At 38.3% G+C, this 22,143-nt stretch overlaps 1 protein-coding gene across 6 annotated transcripts in view; it reads right to left on the bottom strand.

The window, feature by feature from the left end:
- The window catches only part of EPS8 (epidermal growth factor receptor pathway substrate 8), a 187,673-nt gene that overhangs the window by 105,581 nt on the left and 59,949 nt on the right, over positions 1 to 22,143 (bottom strand). Inside the window, exon 1 of one of the 6 annotated variants that reach the window (XM_021092298.1) lies at positions 507 to 1,048. The exons of 2 other annotated variants lie outside the window; for them this stretch is intronic. The gene's annotated coding sequence lies outside the window, so the exon portion shown is untranslated. Of the gene's footprint in view, positions 1 to 506; positions 1,049 to 22,143 lie in introns of those variants that run through there. 3 more of the 6 variants (XM_021092300.1, XM_005664050.3, XM_005664051.3) reach the window with 3 other exon arrangements.

Below are 22,143 nucleotides of genomic sequence, written 5' to 3'. Positions count from 1 at the left end.
AAAAAGCTCAACTTTAATAAGCACATTTTCATAGTACAACTAACATTGTATAACAATCCAAAGCAGTTTATATTTAAAGGATAATCACAGCATTTTACATATCAGATTAATCTAAAAGTAATTTTAAGAAAACTTGATATATCACATCTGTGCTTTCCCAACTGCTAATAGTCAACAGATTCCTTCTTAGCTATAATTTGGCAGGCGAGTCGGGGGTGTTTAGTCTCTTAAACACCACGACCTAGGGGAAGGAAATCCTGTAAATCCCTATCTCCATCAGCAAGAGGTCAGGAGGAGGGAGGCAGGATCCTGTAGCACCTGGAGTACCAGTTTCACCGAGTTCAGGATCCACTTGGAATACCAAACAGGAATTTCCAATATTGTCAAAGGGCTTACTGGGACTAAAAGTATTAGCACAGGTTTCAAGATCTACAAATATCCTCCATGATAATTATGTCTTTGAGAGCCCTCCTCAGCAAAGAAAACATTCACAAACTCAAACTTACCTACCCACACAATCCAGGCAAAGCTCCTCTGAACGATCCTCAGGGCAATACTGAGAGGACATTCCTCTCAGGTCACTCCTGGTGCCAAGTGACCTTTGGCACATCAACATCAGAAAGGGTGGGGCTCAAAGCTCAGTTTCGGCATTGTGCTACACTAAACAAAGTTTCTCTGATTTCTCCAGGGCGTTAACTAAGACTTCCTCTTCTTGTTAAGCAAGTAAACCCAGCCACTACTATATTTCCATCTCTTTCCTAAAGTGGTAATACAAAGCTCGAATGGTACAAACACTAATGGCGAATACCGATGGGGAAATTACTATGTGCCCTAAATTTAATACTGTACAGATGGGTTATTATTACTCTCATTTTCAAGAGGTGATATCTAAGGAATAGAGGTTAATAAATAACTTCTGGGAATTCCAGGTATAGCAATAGGGTCTATTGAGCTAATAATGTATTATATGGTATGTTCATCTATCATAAATACAAAGAAAAGGAGTTCCCCTTGTGGCTCAGTGGTTAATGAACCCGACTAGGAACCATGAGGTTGAGGGTTCGATCCCTGGCCTTGCTCAGTGGATTAAGGATCCAGCGTTGCCATGAGCTGTGGTGTAGGTTGCAGACATGGCTGGGATCCTGCATTGCTATGGCTCTGGCGTAGGCCAGCAGCTACAGCTCCGATTAGACCCCTAGCCTGGGAACTTCCATATGCCTCAGGAGCGGCCCTAGAAAAGGCAAAAAGACAAAAATAAAAAAATAAAAATAAACACAAACACAAAGAAAGATGAAAAGAACAAGAAACTTTTAAAAGCAAATACACAGTTTCACTTGCAATAAAGAGACACTTCCCTGGTGCCAGACCAAAGCTAGGACAGATGGCCAAAGTGATAGTAAGCAAAGACTGCCCAGTGTGGCCATCGGAAAGAGTCACTGTAGTTTCTTTAGCACTTAGGTCCAACTGAAATTGGTATGGAGATGTCCCCTGAAGGAATGAGATTGGAAGAAAGTTCTCTCCCAAGAGAACAGAGTTAGGCTAGATTTCTGGCCCTGCTTTTCTTCAACATAGGAAACAACCTGCCCAACCATATGTTGCAGCCCTGATGCCCTTGTAGGGACAGAAAAAGAGGTCTTGGGCACACAAGATATAAAGTTGGTACTGAGGTCCTTCCATAAAACCAGAGCTGCCATTATCAAAAGGCTGCGATCACAGTTTAAAAAAACTGGTGAGGGCAGCAGGACAAATCCACTCATTGTCTTAGTAAGACTTCAGTGCAGCTTGTCACCGAGTATCTGGGTGAGAGGGCAGAGGAAATGCTTACAACCAGAAATTAAAACCCTAAGCCTGTGTCACAGCAGTTCTGAAGTCTGAATCTTACTTGAATGAGAATCTCCAAGCTAATAAAAAATTGGTTCCTGGGCTTGTGATAGCCTTGGAGTATCTGAAATCGACAAATATAAAACCACTTTAAAATCATACTCCATAAACAAGGCCACAATGGCTTCTATAAGCTAGAGAAACAAAAGGAAAAAAAAATCCTCACTGAAAAGGAGCTTATAATTTAGAAATTCCAAAATATGTGAGAAAATTATGTTCTGTGATTGAGCATTAATACATCAAACAGAAAATTTAGCACTCAACTAATGTTTTAATATGAAGATGCCAAAAAAGCATAATTATTAGGTGATGGGGAAAGAAAAGAGCCTAAAAATAGAGAACTGAAAAAACAGGTAGGTTTTACAACAACCAAACAGAATTTATATCCATAGAGATATGCACATTTCTCTGCGTAGAATTCCCCAATTTTGTCAGAATTCTGTAACTTAGAAAGGAAAGAACATCCCTATAAATAGAATTTTTAAAACTTGTCTAGAAAAGCACTCCTCAATGCCAGAACTCAATTATCTGGCAGCACCTTTTCACACCAGCTTTCCTTCTCTACCATTTCGGAAGTTCTGACCACCCTGCCCTACAATTCCTCGTACCTAGAAACTCTAATCCCCAAGCCATTCTGAAACTTCTGGCACTCCTGCAAACAAGATGGGATAGAAGCTGTGATGTGCCACCTGGATCCCCTTTCACCACTGAAGGATATATTCCCCAGTTGCTGTAGTGCTGCCAGAGTACAGGACTCGGCTATCAGCTCTCTTAAGAAGGGCCTTGGCAGGAGTTCCCATTGTTGCTCAGTGGAAATGAATCTGACTAGCATCCAAGAGGATGCAGGTTCAATCCCTGGCCTCCCTCAGTAGGTTAAGAATCCAGTGTTGCCATGAGCTATGGTGTAGTTCACAGACACGGCTTGGATCCGGTGTGGCTGTGGCATAGCACAGAAGATTCGACCCCTAGCCTGGGAATCTCCATATGCCATGGATGTGGCCCTAAAAAAAAAAAAAAAAAGAATGGCCTTGGCTAAAGAGTCTTCTCAAGCAAGTGCCTGCTCCCCTCCCCAGCAGCCCATATCTGAAGACTGGATGACATGGGGCATAGAGGGCTTGTCCCCCTCTCTCCAACTGGGGACCAGGGCGAGAGCACCATCCCAGCCTCAGAGCCTCTACCAGGTCAGATCATCAGTGAGACTACAGGGCAGCCTAACTTCCCCTCTGCCCGATGCTGGTTTCTTCCTTACATTATCTAAGAAACTTCCAGGACACTCATTTCCAACTCAGAGTCGGCATCCTGGAGAACATCAGGGGGAAAAAAAAAAAAAAAGGTGGGTAGGGTATGGAACAGTACTATCAAGGAAGCAAAAGGAAAAATAAAGGCTTGAAGCCAGTGAGGAGAACAGCAGAAAGTACTAATATAATCTCTTTCTTTGATAGGAGAAGAGAAAGACTTTTTCAAAATTAACAATATAATCACAAAAATTCCAGCGCCACATTTTAGTGTATCTCTACACTTGAGAGTCGAAAGGGATTCTACAGGGTACTCCAATTCTAGGCCCTGTCATTTTGAAGACAAAACTCTTAGGCTCATAGGTCTGCCAAATGCCAAAACTGTTGATGCTTAGAAACAACCCCATTTATTCTTTTAAGACAGTCACTTCCCTCACAACAACTTAACAGATATATTTAAGATCCTGCTACATCAAAGTTACCAGCAGTGGTGTGTGTGTGTGCTCAATTTCTACCTTCCTTTAAATCTTGGAAAAATGTGCAGCAACCAAATCTGTCATGTTCCAGATATAGGACATTTCTCATGGCTACTTCCGGTGAGCTGCCCTATCTTAGCAAGGGGAGAGAAAAGACAAATCCCTATGAGCCTTGCTTAGATTTGCCCCATGTCCCCAGTAATAGAATTCTGATACACCTTTTAGTTCTGAATCATTGGTAAAGATGCTAATGGTAGCTGAGTTTTTTTTTTTTTTTTTTTCTGGCCGCCCCGAGGTATATGGAGTCCCTGGGCCAGAGACCAGATCTGAGCCGCAGTTGTGACCTGTGCCACAGGTGTGGTAACACGGGATCCCTTAACTCACTGTGCCAGGCCAAGGATCTGCATTCTGGTGCTCCAGAGACACCACCAATCCCGTTGTGCCACAGTGTGAACAACTAGTGGTAGTTTTATAAAAGGTTAATCTGGTACAGGCTGGTATATAACTAATCATTACACAGAATACTAATAAAAAACTGCAAGGCCTAAAACAATATTCACATGCACCCTCAGAATGCCAGTGACATGGGACAAATCTAAACAAGTCTCATGGGTATTTGTTGATTCCCTTACCCTTCTAATATAGGGAAGAACTCATATAAGAAATATTACGTATTTGGAATGTGACAGACTTGATTGCTGTGCATTTTTCCATGACTACTAAAGGAACCTGGAAATTGCTCACACGCGTGCACACACACACACACACACACACACACAGACACACACACACACCTTCTACTGGTAACCTTGTCCTACATTCCACACTTTGTAACCACAAATATAGAGGCAGACAAGATAATCTGTAGCAAAACCTATCAAATTAAGTCCACTGGATCTAAAAAGACAAGAAGTCATTTACAGAAATTGTTAGGACAGCCAAGCAGAATGGAGCGGCACTGTCACAATCCATTCATCCGGGAAATCTAAGCAGAACTTCGCCCTCAGTTCCTGTACATGTCAACCTCAGTTCCTCAATCTGTCTTTCATTCCTTCCTCTCCTAAGAATCACAGTCTGCTGGGTCTTCTCTAAGCCAACTCTTCTTCTCCTTCTAACTTTAAAACCTTTTTTTAATGGGAGCAAGGAACTAAGGTGCTACAAATATGAGAGAATCCTAAAGAGGTTTCTAAATTCGAAAGTGCATGTGGTCAAATCTCAATTACATACATGCAAGTTAAGTGGGCTGAATTCAAACTGGAAGAATCACCAACCAAATGTTTTAATAACTAATCCGGGAAAGGAATGAGAGTGCAATATAATTCATACTTGGGGAGAATCCTGTCAAACTGTTAACATTTTATAGGCATAGAAAAGGGCAAGTTAATGAGAGGAGGAACCAATCTACTCATATAAAAAAAAAAAGATTAAATGAGTCACTGTGGGTTTGGAGTTATTGTTTCAACACAGAATCTAGATTAAAGATTAAAAAAAATAATAATAAAAACAGGAGATCCCGTTGTGGTGCAACAGAAACGAATCTGACTAGGAACCAGGAGGTTGCAGGTTCGATCCCTGGCCTCGCTCAGTGCGTTAAGGATCCGGAATTGCTGTGAGCTGTGGTGTAGGTCGCAGACGTGGCTCAGATGGCTCTGGCATAGCCCAGCAGCTGTAGCTCCAATTAGACCCCTAGCCTGAGAACTTCCATTTGCTGAGGGTGTGGCCCTAAACAAACAAACGTTAGGAAAATATTGATTTGAGAAAAATGAACTCGTTATTACTGTAAAAGAATGTCATGACATATAAGTGAACAAAATGGTAGTTTAGCCTTTAAATTGGCAAAGTTTAGGTATATACTAGGGGACCATCACACAAACTTATTAAATTATGGATTTTAAATGTTTTCAACCTAGGAATCACTATAGAGTTCCAATAAGTCATCCCCTTATCTGGCAATTTCAATCAAAAGCCAACAAAATTTTGGAGAAAAAAAGAAAGGTGAAAACAAAAAAGTGATTTCTTATTTCTATTCATGTCCTATAACCAAAGAGAAGTTGGAAAATGTAAAGACCTCAGCACTGGGAAACTGAATACTTGTGTTTGTGCCCCAAGTCTGCGGCTGAATAACTCTGTACCTGGGCAAGTAACTTAACCTCCCTCAGTCTCCATTTCCTCACCTGTGAAAGGAGATCATTAAGGCCAATCTGTAAACTCTCATTCAGATCTATTCTAGAACATTTACCCAATTCGAATTTTAAGACAAAATTCAACTTAATTAGATGTGGGCTAAAACATAGCAATTGGCAGTTTTAGTCTACTCAACATTAAATTAATTCATTTTTAGGAAAAAATTGAAATTATTAAATGGTCAGAAATCCTAATGATAAATGAGGAAAAATTATTAGTTGCCATGAGGACATCCGTAAATTCACCTCAGAAATTATGAAGAAACACTTGTCATAGAAACTCCAATTTCTGCTGGAAAATTCCCATTTAAATGCAGACGCCACTGAAACACAGTAGGGACAAAGAATTTCTGAGAGGCAGGGAAAATGGAAGCTTTGGGCATGCAGTACCAATATTTCCCATCATTAAGATCTCACTTGTAGCTTCCTCATTTCACCTGACTCAGATGGCACTGGCATTCTACACAACTGCCTTGGCGCACGCATATCAAAAGAATGGACAGGATGTTCCTTGTGAAACAGCATTTTTACACATAACGTGACTCCCCCCCAAACCTGTGCTTTCCACAAAAACAAAAACAAAACAAAACAAAAAAAACCCTCTATAAAAATGATAAAACTACTTTAGCCTATCCAAATCATGGATGCTTCAAGATTCTCAAGTGCCAATTTGGAAAGAAAAAAACATTTAATATAAGAGTACCAATACTTCCCAGATTATTTTTTACCTTAACTCTATAATATAATCAGGAAATTATCACACTAGTTAGATAACATGACCTAACCGCTCCTTACTACAATCACGTGCTTTACATTGAGAAGAAGTGAGGGAGGAAAAAAAAGGAGGGGAGCAAATCAGAAAATATGGAAAATGAACTGTGAATGCTGACAAAGTACTAGCTTACGAGAAAATAAGGAGGAACGCCCAAGTTTCGTTTCAAAGCATGTGCCCTCTGAAATACTGCAAAGAACTGTCCTATATACACATTAACAAGCTAACACTGGGCAAGCAGCTTTGAAAAATTAAATCAGGCAGCATTACAATAAACACAATGAAATGCCTGTTTTCAGAGCACCAGTTTAGAAAAAGCTGTGTAAACAGCTGTTAGAATGATATAGCTTATGTCATCCTTTGAAAATAAAACCTGCAATTAAATTTGCACATCAAATGATCTTTGAAGCTTGTACGTTACCAATAAATAGGGGTGGCAGGAGAGGCTTAAATCAGACAAGCCTTGCCGGTGGCACAGAAAAGGGCAATCATAAAGAAAAGCCACTGCAGCAACACTTCTACAGATTTGAAGCTGACTGCCCCAGTGATGCACCGGTATTAAACTGTGAGGCTGTATCAGTTTCAAAAGTGATTTAACTGCTTGGAATATCATTGGACTAGAGTGTGCCAAAGCAGCAGAATTTAGTTATGGCCTTTGGCTGAAAAGCATTAATATATTGAAGGTTTGCCCTGGTTAGGCAAAATATTAAGGGTCACTTTCAAGTTTATTTTCAGTCGATAAAAGGTCGATTATCCAAATCAATTTTTAATGTTTACCTAATTTGCAGTTTCGAGACCTTTTAATGACAACCCTAACACTAGTCTCTAATTCCTTTGTATTTCTGACATGGGGCTATGGAAAATAGATTAAATAAACCCAGGTCAAGCGTAGCATGGTTGTGGTCAAAAGAATAACAAATTTGAAACCTAAAACCTTAATGTTTTCTCCTGGCTCTACAATTTAGTATTGTCTGACTTTAAACAAATTGTTAATATAGCCAATAGAATATGGTTGGAAAGAACTTGACTTTGTGTGCAAAACAGGTTTAAATATGAGCACTGTTACTCACAGTTGTATGACTTTGCCCCAATTACTTCACTAAACTCTTCGCTTATCTATGTAGTGAAAATAATAGAATCTTCCTCATTGAGGCTGAATGAAATAATACATGTAAAGAGCATAGAATAGTGCCTGATGAACTGTCAGGAATAAAGGGTAGCTTAAAAAAACCACTACTTCTCTGAGTTTTCTTTACCTTTTAAGAAATCTGTCTCAAAAATCAAGATGTCAAATCTTAGAATAATTTCCTGTGCTTCACACTGTCTTTATCAGGTCACAGATGACTAAAGAAAGCTGATTCTTATATTAAAAGCTAAATTTTGTCCACAGCTATGTAACCTTCTATATTTGCCTTCAAAATCTGTTTTCACTTTGGTTGAACAGGTAAGTCTTATTTCATAATGATCTGGGATCCTATTTAGTCAAGTGTCCAAACTGGTATTTTTGACAAAAATCCCATAGTCTTTTAGACCTCGAACTAATTTTGAGGTTTCACTAGGGGCCCCTGGAAAAATCTCAAAGGGATTTGTCTCTCATCTTATAAAAGAGAGATGTTAAAATAATTAGGTTTATTTGGTATGTTAAATTACATAGAAAGAATTGTCAAATAAGGAGTGATGAGAAACTCTTGCAGGTAATATGTGAATGGAATATCTTATTAGTATAACTATTCCAGAAATTGTATGAAGTTCATAGAAATGTCTTAGTACTTGTCCATAATTTGTTCAAGAATTTACATTATAAATCAGCTATAATAAAAAAAAATTTTTAAAGAATGAAATTGTTGTATGCCATGGAAATAACTTTCCTTACCTAATGAACTCTCATCAGAATTTATTGCAATTGCTTAAGTCTTTCATCATTCACAGACAGTTATTGTTTTGCTCTGGTTCTTCCCTGAAAGTTTTTACAATCAGCTACTGTGACAACGCTCCATAATAGCATCAAGTGAACAACTGAGGCCAGGCCACTGGAGTGCCTAAGAATTTCCAGAACTAATGAAGAAGGTGGTGGACTCATAGAATGGCTAACCAAAGATCAAGCAGAACTTGGGACTGAATAAACTGAGGTAGATGATTATAATTTTTATGACTTTTGTTTGAAGATTGCTGGTTCTTTAATGTTATGTTTTCCAGATTTAAGTAAATCTTTTTTCTCTTTTCTCTTAAACTACCCATGATTTACAGCAATCCGGTAAATTATACCTTTGTAAACAGAAATGAAGTATTTATCTCTTCTCCCCACCTGATCCATCCAGAATTTGAAAACTGAGCGTTCTTATTTTCATAGCAATATAGGTATTTGCATAAGTTCAATAAGCATCTGTTCTCCTAGTAACAGGACACAATGGTAAACATTAGTTATATTAGCAAGGCTTTCACTGGAATGTCATATCTTAGAATGACATGCACAGAATAAGATATGACCAGACAGCTTTAAGGAACTGAGGCTGAATTTAAGAAGCCAATATGTATAAAGCTATCCTTTAAAAAACAGCCTGGTACCTTGTGAATAGGGTACCTACTTAACAGGTTAGTAAGGAAAGCCACATCCTAGCAGCCCTAGGAATTTCAGGGTATTTTGGGGACCTTGAGAAGGGACGCATTCACCCAAGTCTATACGTATTGCAGGCAAAAGCTGATGATGAGTCATTGGCTTTTGTTTCTTAATCTTAAGAAGCTTTGTCCATGGGCATGCAGTGGCTTGATGTGGGACCTCAGTTCTCAGACCAGGGATTGAACTTGGGCAACAGCAGTGAAAGCACCAAATCCTAAACATTAGACCACCAGGGAACTCCCCTTAGGAAGATTTTAAAAGACCAATCTGATGTTTTATTTTGTTTTGCTTTTTTTTTTTTTTTTTGGCTGTGTCCACAGCATGCAGAAATTCCTGGGTCAGGGATCAAACCCGAGCCACAGCAGTGATGACACTGGATCCTTAACCCGCTGTGCCACTGGGGAACTTCTTAAAGCCCAATCTGAGATTCCTTATTAGAAGTGAGTCCAGCAAAGTAGACTTAAAAAGAGCATATGGTCAATCACTACTCTTGCTGAACTGATATAAATAAGCAGGCCAATTTTAATGAGACTAGACTTATTTTGCAAACAAATTAGTCTTACTTAGAATATCTTTGATGGAAATGGAAGTGTCTATAGAAGCAAAAATTATGTTTCAATGGAAAAGTATAGCACACCTCTGTGGGTATTAAATTCTTGTCCTGTTCATTGTCTTTGAGGTTTTGTTATCCGTCTGTAGACTGGACCGGATCCTGAATTCTTCAAGGCTCCTCCAATATCTAGATCCAACTCTCCAAATTAATGTTTCCATTCTTCTCTCCCTCTTCTGACTTGGAATCACTAAAAATTAAAACTGCCTCTTTCCCAAAGCCCTGCAAGCTAAAACTGGGCAACCTGATGCAAACTTCAGAGAAATCACCACAATTCATGCACAGCCTTCCTGGCTGTTGCCAGGTGGACCCCAAACATCACCAGAGACTAACCACAAAGCAGTGAGATTGCCCCTGTCTGCTCTCACTCCATCTGAGGAGTGAGTCCAACATCTAGAAATATTTTCAGCTAATTGCCCTCTGGACTTAAAAACTAAGTTCACAGTTTGTTCTAACCATTAACCTGTTTTTTCTTTTGTCGCCATAGAAATGTCCAGGACTGGGAGACTGTTTCCGTGGGTTACTGGACAATCTACACTATCTCAGTGCTAGGTTATGAAAGATCTTGGGGAAGTTTCAGAATGAATGACAAGGTTCAGGACACACTACCCAAAGATATGGCACCTTGGCATACTGAAGATTTAAGGTGAAGGAGTCTGAGAAAACAGCAGAAGCACGAAGGTCACTCCGACCTTCCCCAAACTTTCTCACCTGACAAAGGTCCTAAAACCCTCATGTGGGGTACAGCCCTTCCTATACCCTGAGCAAAGGAGCTTCCTTCTCTCTGAGGACAAAGGAAAGCTGAGAAGAATCGGAACACACAGGCCTTGCTAAATGTCCTCTCGTTTCCTACACTTTATCATATTTTCCTCCACGACTGTCCATGCTTCATCATATTCAGTATAGAAACACTCAAGTCTAATGGTTTCTTCATTTCCTATGAAAGCTGCCATGTCACATAAAACTTTTACTTAATAAACATGGACTGGATATCCCACTGTGGTGCAACAGGATCAGCAGCATCTCTGGAGCACTGGGATGCCAGTTCAGTCCCTGGCCCAGCACAGCGGCTTAAGGATCCAGCGCTGCCACAGCTGCCTAGGTGAGAACTGCGGCTCAGATCTGATCTCTGGCCTGGGAAGTCCATATGTTCCAGGGTGGCCAAAAAAGAAAAAAAATTGTGTACACATTTCTCTTATTAATCTTTTTTCAGTTTAATGTGCAGATCCAGCCAGGGGCCCCAAGAGGGGTAAAGAAAACATCTTCCTCCTCTATGTCCACAGACATCATACTTAGCACTCTTACCAATAGCTTAGTTTATTAGGGTTTTTTTTTTTCCTGTTTTCCCAAAACACTGCATATCATTTTTTGTTTGTTTTGGGGTTTTTTTGTTTGTTTCTGTTTTTGTTTGCTTTTTAGGGCTGCACCTTCGGCATATGGAAGTTCCCGGGCTAGGGGTTGAATCTGAGCTGCAGCTGCCAGCCTACCCCACAGCCTCAGCAACTCGGGATCCGAGCCACAACCCCGCTGAGCCACAGTGGGAACTCCAGCATATCACTTGTTTTAAAAATCTATTCCAGTTTAACTGGGTCACTTTACTGTACAGCAGAAACTGACAGAACATTGTAAATCAACTATAATAAAAAATATTTTTAACTCAAAAAAAAAAAAAGTACAGGCCCTTGAGAGCTTACATCTTATCTGAAGAGTGGTAGGAATAACCTTTTCCATTGGCACATTAATAATAAAACTTATGCTAAAGAAGGCAAAAATAAAAAATTTTAAAAATCTATTCCAATTTGACAGAGGAAAATTTTTTCACCCATCTTAGTTTAGCAGTGATATTGATTTCTCTTTAAAACCATTTCCACATAACTTCTTAAAATTTTCTTGATCATTTTAGACCTATAGGATTCATCCTGTAAGTTATTAGCATGGATTTTTTTATTGTGTATGCATAAGGCATAAACAGGCATTAAGATTTTTCCTCTAGACCAACATAAGCATACAAATATGTTTTCAATGTCAAGCTCTAACTTAAAAATTATAATGTAAACCCTATTCTATATCTATACCTTTTTTAAAAAGATAGATTAAATCTTTCTGTATTCTCAATAATATCAGACATTACCCCTAAATTAAAAAGCTGCATCTGTTTCTTTTTATAAATCTGATGCATGCGGTAATCCTTTCTTTACACCTGCCTAGATTATTCTAATTATATTTCATTCAAAACCTAGAAATGCCTTTTTTGACCAACTCCCAAGTTAAGGTCATTTTGTACTTCAGAGGATAAAGCTAATACATTAACCTAATGCTATCTCTCTCATTCCAAAGAGGGCACACCTTAATTTTCATTGAGAAAACAATTAAATTTCAATATACCAATACGTTGACTGTGCTGGTATGAAAGCCTCATTTTATTTATGTGAAGGTGCCTGAGGTCATTATTTCTTATTGATTTGGGGCATCATGGTATTCATTGACATAACAGAAACTTTTAGGCTTCCACCCCCCTCCCCTTTTTACAGCCACACCTGCAGCATATGAAAGTTCCCAGGCTAGGGGGTCAAATCGCAGCTGCAGCTGCTGGTCTACACCACAGCCTTGGCAACACTGGATATGAGCCACATCCACGACCTACACCATAGCTTGTGCCAACAATGGATCCTTAACCCACCAAGCAAGGCTGGGGACTGAACTGTCATCCTCATGGAGACTAGTCGGGTTCTTAACATACTGAGCCACAGTGGAAACTCCACTTTGGGAACTTGATGTCAAAATCCAATCCTCATCTCAGCGTCCCAGGATAAACTGTATGTTTTACATACATGGTATGTTTCAAATACCACCCAAATTTCCCTTGAATGACTTCAACATTCTAGAGAAGACTATGATTCAGAAAGAATAAGGTGGATTTTCTAAATATGAATTTAATTTTATCATGTGTTTTCTGTCTTTAAATATAAAAATTCATTCAAATCAGGTATAATTCTATTTTAAAGTTTTGCTGCTATGGCATAATAAGTATCTATTATATAGTTGCTTATGTGGATTTCTAAGTAGATTTTTACATGGATCTTTTAGAAGGACACATACGTAATGTATAACTTCCACACCAACTCTCTTGGCATTGCTCCATTTTGTTAGGGAGCCTGTCTACAGACATCTCAGGATCTGCAAGTAATGGATCCTGCTTTATTTGTGAAAGCTACATGTACAAGGTCCCAGTCCCAATTAAAATAGTATAAAATGCATGAAAATAATGATACTTCTTTATGTCATGTTGATTCATTTAACGACGACATAAAATTCAATACCTACAAAAGACCACTCATTCCCAGGCATCCTGATGGGAACACTTTTTTTTTTTTAATCCACTTTGTACACTTCAGAGCAAAGAGTATTCTGCAGGCCATTAGGACACCATGAGCCCTCAGATCCATGCCAATCAGGATAAGCCAGAAAGATCTGATACTCACCTGCTAGCTCTCTAAGCCAGTTTCCTATTCATTTGTGGGGGCTGTCAGTTATTACAGCAGCAACACACTTTATCTCACACCACTAACTTTGCACTGCCTGAAGTCACTCTCAGATAGAGTGTATGTATGCACAATATGTAGCCTATGCAGTACTTACACTTCCTTTATTCTTCTTAATTCCCATACTTTTGTTACCCTATCAAAAATTATACAATCGGGTTACACCAATGACTCTTAGTCATACAATGACTCACCCACTACTCAGTACTGACCTTGAACATGAGGCCCGCGGAAATCTCATTACAACAGCCCTGATTCATCACCAAAGAACAGAAAGATAGATGAGGGAAAATATATGAATTAGGTAAAAGTATGAATTTTAAAAATTCATAAGCTCTGTCAATAAACAAGTATTTAGTACACATTTATTAGGTGTGTGTTGAAATTAAGCCTTTGTTGAAATTTTTCTCATGCAAGTTTGCTGATTGGCTCATAAATAAGATGAAGCATTGGCCCTTTGGGTTACCCTATATTACAGATAGAGATACACACACTAAAAGCATACAAGTAGCATAGATACATACATGAACATTAAACACAGCATAAAACTAATAAAATCATACTTAAGTACAACTAAAGGATCCAAGGACTTTAATATGATGGCTAGGAAGGAATGAGTCATAAAAACTGAATAAACAGACAAAAAGGTTTTGGGAAGCATACTGCCACTTCTCTTCCAGGAAGGTTAGAAAGGCTTTGCGGGGAGCTAATAGCTGAACATGGTTTCACAACAGAAACTAAAGCGCCTGATAGAGCAAGCAGGATTAAGTGTTTCTTTCCAATGAAAGACAAGCTGAGGAACAAGAAACACACAGAAAACCAGCAAGAAGCAAGATGGATAATTATTGTCAAGGAGGACAGCGTGATGGGATCTGGGGAGGAGGCTGAGAATTTCGTGTTTATCTGCAGGGTATAAAATTCAGTCCCTGTGGTTGGCAGAGAAGAAAAATCACAATCACCTTGCGAATGCTGCAGGCTTCTCCAGGTGATTCAAATATGTGCCAAAGTCCAAGTAAGAAAACTAGACCCACTAAGTTCTGTAGCGATAAATCCCAGGTGGATTTATGAAAAATCGTCAAAAGGGAAAGGCCAGGTTTTGTCAAAAGCTTGGATGTCTATGGAACGATGGCAGAGTGAAGATATATATACAGAATGCTTTCTTGTTAGAGATATTCAATGACACCGTGGGCATTCCCCAAATTAGTGAGATGGCAATAAGAGGCAGGTTTTGAAGTGACAATCTAGAGCTGTTTCTTTCTTATTCACTCATTCATTCATTTAGTGTAGGTTGGTAATGAGTTTCCTGCCTTCCTTTGCCTCCTGAAAGAATGAATAAAGATTTACTGACTGCCTATTATGAAGCATGTACTGTACTAGGTATAAATGAAATCATATAGTCATTTTAGAAGCAGAACGATTATTATGAGTTTTCTTAATGAAGTAGAAGTAAAAGACAGAGGGGATAATCTCTTCGCTTTGGAAAACCATTTTGATTATTACTGAGAGTTACGAGTTAGAGAAGACGTAGCATAACTAGAACTGAACTAAATGAAGCTTTATTACATATGACTCCTTAGATTTAAATTATTAACTAGATCGGAATGATTATAATTCAGTAAGTGGTATTTTCCCAGGGTTTGAAATTCACTAGCTCTTTTAAATCATCATTCTACTCAGGAAATTGTATTAGCTTGTTATAGTTAAATCTGAGTTATACAGAAGTAACTACAGTTTCACTGTTTAAATTTCTCACAAGGCCTGTGGCATCTGGGGTTCTGATTATTTTCCTGGCTGACTTAATTTCTAAACATCTAGGACTATACAGAGCTGGCTTTGCTGCAATCCCAAATAAGAAGTTCTCATTATATCCAGTCTGATCATTTGGCATACAGTATATATCTCCAAATCTATAACTCATTTTATTACCCCAATTTCATTGTTTTGCTTGTGTTTACCCCTCCTCATTCCTGTGAACATTTTAAACTGAAAAACCTTAACATTTATTTTTTATTTTTTTAAATTATAGTTGATTTATAATGTTGTGCCAATTTCTGCTGTAAAACAAAGTGACTCAGTCATACAAATATATATGTTCATTTTGTTATGTTATCTTCCATCATGGTATATCCCAGGAAATTGGATACAGTTCCCTGTGCTACACAGTAGGACCACTCTTAATGTAATAGTTTGCATCTTCTAACCCCAAATTCCCAGTCCTTCCCATTCCATCCCCCTCCCCCTTGGCAGTCACAAGTCTGTTTTCCATCTATGAGTCTGTTTCTATTTTGTAGATAGGTTCATTTGTGCTCTATTTTAGATTCTACATATAAGTGATACCATATGGTATATGCCTTTTTCTTCCTTCCTTCCTTCACTTAGTATGATAATCTCTAGTTGCATCCATGTTGCTACAAATGGCATTATTTCATTCTTTTTTATGGCTGAGTAGTATTCCATTGTATATATGTACAATGTTTCTTTTAATGTTTGTAGATAACAGACAGGTTTAAGGTGGTTTTTTGTTTGTTTTCTTTTTTGGCCACACCTGTGGCATTCAGAAGTTCCCGTGCCAGGGATCAAACCGAGCCACAGTTACTGCCACACCAGATCTTTAACCCACTGAGCCTCCATGGGAATGCCAGGTTTAAGGTTAAGGCAACTAACCCATTGCCTCAGCTTACATAAAACAGTAAAGCAAAGTACCTGAAACGTTGACTCATTAAAATCAAGAATGGGTAAGTCTAGTTTCCTTTATTATGTTTTATTACGTTTTGTCAGTTTTCCTCTCTCTTCCCCATAATGCTTCAGCAAATGACGATAAATTTATAACTGCAGTACAGGATAATGATTCCCCACCAGTACTAATTGCAAAGAGAAGGGTTAAAGCTGTGTGAAAGGCGTAAGCTCCTGCCAGTTAACGCTGAAAAGAAATAATCAACAGATTAAAAGCATTGATGCAGCTAATTCTACTAAATCACTAGTTTTGCATTCTAACTACTTGCTTTTTTAATGATGGAAATTTAACTGTTGCCCGAAGTGTGGGCAACTGGTAGTAAAAGAAAAAAAAAAAAAAAAACACACACACAGGTGACCCAACCTGGAAGAATCATGCCAACCATAAAACTAAGCAGACTATTCATCACCATGGTAATAGCTCTTAAAACAGACACAGAAGCCAATTCATAGATTCCATTTTCAAACCAGGAAGTGATTTGGGAGTGTATACATGTATATAATTTACACAGTGTCCTGTGCCAAACTAATAACAGTCCAAGAGATGAAGCTTAAAGAAACTACAGCAGTGGTCTCTTTAGTAACTTTTGATGCCCCATGCAGGGAAAGGTGATCTGTTTCTCTTGACAAGGAACCTTAGAGGATGTTACAAAGACACAGCAAAAATAACTAGGAATATTCCCCCAGGTGCTGAGTCATTAATTGAATTTGAAAGGTCAGGTATTACTCCTAACACCACTGTATCTACTTAAGGAGGGCATATACCTTTTATGTAAAAATAAAGTCCAAAGTTTATGTTTTGGGACTTACTTTGAATACAAAAGAACATAACCTATCGAAGATTTTGAATAAGCTTAACTTAAAATGTTTTTTCTTTCCAGAGATACTATTTCCATAAATATTCAAAGTATCATATATTTTGATATCAAGCTTTGGGAGCAAAATATCCAAACCAATAAAAATGTGTTAAAATACAATTAAAAAAATAAAAAGATAAGACACAAACTGGAAACTTTAGAAATCACATTTCTTTGAATATTTCCTTCAAGGTAAGAATACTTGTGACAAGTCCCCATGTGTGTTGTAGTTGTGGTTCTGTCTCAGAAAGTTTTTATTTCTCCTTTATTTTTAAAGGATAATTTTGCTGGATGTAGAATTCTCTGTTGGTGATTCTGGTTGGTTTTTCCCACACTTTAAGTATTTCACTCCACAATCTCTTCTTGCCTATTTATTTCTGGAGAAAAGACCACTGTACTTCTCTGTGAAGTAAGATGACTTGTGTACTGTTAACCAGAGTAAGAATAAAAGCACAGTCTTTCTCTTTAGCATGTGATATCACACTGCCCATTTATTTTAACCAATACATATTCTATGCATATTCTATGAGGTAGGTACTAGAAGACAATCTGAAAAATAAGGATTCAATAAGATATATGGGAACTAGGTTATTCAGGTCTGCAAGGAGCTTAGAAACTAAGGGGCTTTGAGATAGATCATTCTAATTTGTAAATGAAACTATTAACTTTTTGAGGGCAGGGACCTTACCTCTTCTTGGACCTACTACTACTCAACCTTCTCTGCACTTGCTTCCTGTGTTATAAGGAGAATTACGAACCTGAAAATCAGGCACCCTACAGACGTATATCAGTTTCAGTTGGTCACTGACTGCTGTTCATCAACACTTCATTTCTTTTTGGTTCATTTCTTTTTGGTTCCACAACATATTCCCCACAATAACCATGTTGTCAAGTTATAATATAGCTCCTCTTTTCCTTTACCCTCCTCAGAAAAGAACTGCACTTCCCCTATAACTTAAAAAAAAAAAAAAAAAACGGAAGTGAGCTGGATGACCTCCTTTATCTACATGGAAGTAAGAAAATCTCCGAGAGTACCAAAGATCTAGTATATGTTAAATACTGCTTTAAAAATGGATTCACAAATGACAAGCTTCCACATGACACTTAAAATACTTCATTTCAGAAATGCATCTCAGGCAAAAAGTGCAGGTAATAATATATCTTGTAATACTATCTTAAAGGCATGCCTTTATATGACATGGAAATAAATCCTTTTTGGATAGAAAAATCAAAATGTTCAGGGCAACTGTTACCCGAGTTTCGCTGATTGGATCAAATTCCGTAAACAGAGTACTTGTCCCCTTGGAAATATTTACTGTCTTTCAAAATATTTTCGAGAATTACATTCAGAGTTTAAAATTTTTAAAAAAGCTTTTTACCATTTTAAATGTTTCACTCGGGCTTTTTCACCTCATGTGAACTTTACACTAAAGATTCAGAGCTAGAGTATTTTCTGACTAGAAATATCTTTTTCTAGTATTCTTGCATAAAAAGACTTCATTCAATTTGATGTGTCAGTGGTTTCAATCATCCCCAGACTGACAGCAAGAAGTTTCTCGTTGTGCTGTTATCTAACCCCTACAGCTTGTACATTCACACTCTGAACTGAGACACAAAAAAAGTAAAGTGTGTCTGTTTGTAGGCAAAAGGAAACTAATGATTCATCACTATGTATCTCTCTGCTTTTTAAAATTTGACTTCGAGGTAGAATTTTTTCATCACACCCACAAACTAGAAACACTTTGAAAAGGTAGATTTTTTTTTTAAGTGGTCATTACTTTTTCGAGTGTTGCTTTTGCAAAAGGTAAATGGTTTAAATAACTGCCTACATCTAAGAATACTTAAGTCCTTATTTCTGAAATTAAACTGTGTATTTCATAAAACTCTAACACTATTGCCAGAAATAGTTCATTGGTGACCAATTAACCCATTTCCATAAGTCTGTGGTAACCTCAGTATGTTCACCTATCTGTAAGCTTGGACTTTCTCATCCTAACAAAGATGAACAGAGCAACAAAGAACCCCAAGCTGCACACAAGTCTCAGGGTGATCGATGGAAACAAGAGCCCTTTATCAAGGCTGCGTTCTGTTTTGAGCTCATAGGTATAGAACTTCCTCTGGGCTTTACCACAGAATCATGACAATGATGACAATAAAGAGGAGGCGATAATTACCAAAGCACAAATTTTTGCTCTGCACTGTACTAGCCACTCTCTAAATGCTATCTCATTGAATCCCAACATTTTATATAGTTAACAATAACCCATTTTATAAGCATGAAGTTTGAGCTCAGAGCCGATATATGCCAAAAATTTTACAAGTACTAGACGGTGAAGATTATGAACCCAGACCTTTCTGCTACATCCTATACCACCTAATTTTTTTTTTTTTTTTTTTTTTTTTACTTTTTAGGGCCGCACCCACAGCATATGGAGGGTCCCAGGCTAGGCGTCTAATCGGAGCTGTAGCCACCGGCCTACACCAGAGCCACAGCAAAACCAGATTCGAGCCACGTCTGCTACCTACACCACAGCTCATGGCAACGCCCGATCCTTAACCCACTGAGCGAGACCAGGGATCAAACCCACAACCTCAGGGTTCCTAGTCGATTTGTTTCCGCTGAGCCATGATGGGAACTCCCCCCTTTTTTTTTCCCTAATTTTTTTTAAAGCAATTGGTAAAATCCCCCTAAAACTATATTTCTTTGGACTAGTCCATTATTTGGGGGGAAACTAAGGAAACTAAATAAGCCAAATGTTTACTAAGTAAGAAACCAACATTTGTTTTAAAGATACAAAAGAATATGATTTGCCATTGTATAAAGAGAACACAAAAGTAGTGGCCAGATGACTCAGCCAAGCAATAAATTAAAGGTTGAAGTGGCTGCAGAAGAATTGAGACTGTGGCGCTCTATCTGAAGATTAAAGGATAGGTCACTAGTCACTGTGAAAGGGCCAGAACACAGCAGCCCCCTCCGTCACTTCACAGGAAGCTGAATAAGAAGTAAATTGTGCAAGAAAAATGTAACATTTTCCTCTACACTGAGACACTTATGGTCAGCAACTGCAACATTAGACAAAGATGACCAAATCATCCAGATGCCGAGTAATGACCACCACCTAGAATGGAATAAAACCTACACAACAGGGTTCATGAAGAGAGGAAGACAGCCATTTCACTGCCACTTGACTAGGATTTCTCCTCCAAGACAGAGGAAAAATACTCTCAAAACAGTTTCTGGAAAGAAATGTAATGATCGCATTTACTTAAATGGTATCCTGGCACTTTTTAAAAACCTGGGTATACATTTTGAGAGACCAAGAACAAGAGGATATGTGAAAAAAAATTCAGCCCAGAGACAGACCCTGGCATGTACTTGTGGGTGGAACAATGAGAGAAATAAAGGAAGTTAATAGGAAAACCAGGGAGGTTCCATTGTGGCGCAGCAGAATCAAATCTGATTGGTATCTATGAAGACTCTGGTTTGATCCCTGCCCTCGCTCAGTGGGTTAAAGACCCGGCATTGCCGAGAGCTGTGGTGCAGGTCACAGACATGGCTTGGATCCCGTGTTGCTGTGGCTGCGGCTTAGCCCGGCACCTGCAGCTCTGATTCAGCTGCTAGCCTGGGAACCTTCCACATGCCGTGGATACTGCCCTAAAAAAGTGAAAAGAAAAGAAAAGAAAGGAAAAGGAAAAGAAAGAAGAAAAGAAAACCAAACAAAAAAACTCATAGAATTAGAAGAAACACCTACGTTTACGAAGCTCCAGACCACACATAGCAAGGCATCCACGTGTATGTGGTGAATGGTGGAAACTCTAGAGAAGGGAAAAATCAGAACCAGATGTTTTTTTTTTTCCCTTGACAAGAATGTAAAATTCTGAATGTAAGATACTACAGATAATGTAAACAAGTTTTTAATGGGAAATATATTTTTAGTAATTCTTAGATTAATAATTCCTCCTAGTATGTCCTAGTAAGGAAATTTGTTGTTCTAAAAATTCCAGTGCTTTCAAGACCATCTAATTGGTTTTGTTTTGTGTTCTTTTTCCAGCACTTCTAGCTCCTCTTACTTTCCTCTTCTCCTTTTGCCAGTTTTTTTCAGAAATAATACATAAGATGGCCCTGCCTTACTACATTTACCACTGTTCCAGCAGGATTAGGCTACAATTACATTCAAAATGTTCATACTTAAAAAAAGATCCTTTCCAGGTAAACTGTTAATTTCCACTTTATTCAGCTGTGACAGTTCACAATATTATATAATATAATAATACTTATATCTTATATAGTTTTACTAAAACACCTTCATATCCACGATCTCAATTCATTCTCCAACTTGTAATCCCAAAGGTACCATAGCCAATAGTCATATCACTCCCATTTTGAAGTCAGCAAACAAGAGTTCCTGCTGTGGCACAGAGGTTTAATGATCCAGTGTGTCTCTATTGAGGTGCTGGTTCGATCCCCAGCCCAGTGCAGTGAGTTAAGGATCCAAAGTTGCTGCAGCTCTGGCATAGGTCACAGCTGTGGCTCAGACTGGATCCCTGACTCAGGAATTTCCATATGCTACAGGTGCAGCCAAAAAATAAAAATAAAATAGGCAAACAGACACAAAGAATTTAACATCAAGGGCACCTGCAACAGTGCTGGGTGATGGGTGAGCTCCAGACAGCCTGAGGCTCTCACCACTGCTCCACACTATCAGCATTTCATGGATAACTAATATGTTTCTGAGGACATGCAAATGACAAAATTTCCTAAGAAATAGAAGACTACTTTCCATATACGAATTTATCTACAATGAACTCACCACAAAAATGAAAACATGCTCCAATTCTTATGTTTCCAGATCAGTCAAATAAGAGCTATATTAAAGATGACCTTCACGTAAAAGTAAATAAATAAAAGTAAAATATCACTCATTTGAAGCACAGCATGCAAGAGTTGCCTTTGCCTAATAAGTACACTTTGTTCTCTTTTATTTACACTTTGTGTTCTCTTTTTATCTAGATTCAAAATTATATGTGTAGAAAAGATAAAGAGGAAAGAGACCATGAAGAATCACATATTGTGAGGCACATGAACATGCTATCTGATTTCATCCTTGCAGTACACTGGGAAGTATTAAACAAAGATGCTGAGACTTAAATGAGGAATCTACATCTAACCCCAAATGCCTCAAAGGTACTTTATTTTGCATCTTTGTAATAGTTTCTAGCATTTTACAAATTGTAAG

The sequence above is a fragment of the Sus scrofa genome, chromosome 5, assembly GCF_000003025.6.
Source record: "Sus scrofa isolate TJ Tabasco breed Duroc chromosome 5, Sscrofa11.1, whole genome shotgun sequence".
In the NCBI taxonomy this organism is placed as follows: domain Eukaryota; kingdom Metazoa; phylum Chordata; class Mammalia; order Artiodactyla; family Suidae; genus Sus; species Sus scrofa.
Note: the sequence above shows the minus strand (reverse complement) of the source record. Positions and strands in the feature narration are given on the sequence as shown.